Below are 684 nucleotides of genomic sequence, written 5' to 3' on the forward strand. Positions count from 1 at the left end.
AGTTGAGAGACACCAGCGAGAGGCGACCACGTGTGCAAGTCCGTGGGAGGCATCGGGGTGGGGTCAGCACGGGGACGGGATCGCTGGCAGAGACATGGGAGGGGGGAGCACACCCAGGAAAGTGCGGAGGTTCAAACGGGGTCCCGGTGGAGCTATGGGAGTGGGAACACTGAAGGCTCCTGGAGGAGATGATCAGGTCGAGATGAAAGAGGGCGCTTATCAGAAGAGGGCAGACAGGAATTCCAGAAAAGGGAGCAGACCCTGGAGCTGTCAACATCGCAGACACAGAAAGCGGATGGTAGCTGCCAGGGGCTGGGTCTAGAGAGGGAAGAGGGGGTTGCTGTCTGATGGCCTCAGAGTTTCAGTTCCGCAAGATGGAAGGAACCCTGCCTGAGGCTGCACGGCTCTGCAAACGTGTGAACCCTGCCGAGCTGTCCCCTTAAACCTGGCTTAAACCTGGCGAAGCCAGTACATTGCATGCATGTGTGACTTCCCACCAGGAAAAATAAACTGGGAAACTAGAGGAAAAGACAGGGAGCAGCCAGGGGCAATAGTGGGTCTGTCAACATGGGACGCTGATGAGAGGGTCCTGCGGGGTGAGTGGGGAGCGTCTCCCCGATCCCTGCGCTGGCAGGTGCCCCGCTCCCCTCACAGCCCCAGAGAAGAGGAGACCTTTCCCACCTG

General features: G+C 59.2%; 1 protein-coding gene across 1 annotated transcript in view; it reads right to left on the reverse strand.

The window, feature by feature from the left end:
• Positions 1 to 684, reverse strand: part of SIGLEC5 (sialic acid binding Ig like lectin 5) — a 7,564-nt gene that overhangs the window by 2,962 nt on the left and 3,918 nt on the right. The gene's annotated exons all lie outside the window — the stretch shown is intronic.

Source organism: Pteropus vampyrus, unplaced genomic scaffold (assembly GCF_000151845.1).
Source record: "Pteropus vampyrus isolate Shadow unplaced genomic scaffold, Pvam_2.0 Scaffold593, whole genome shotgun sequence".
NCBI classification, from domain to species: Eukaryota; Metazoa; Chordata; class Mammalia; order Chiroptera; family Pteropodidae; genus Pteropus; species Pteropus vampyrus.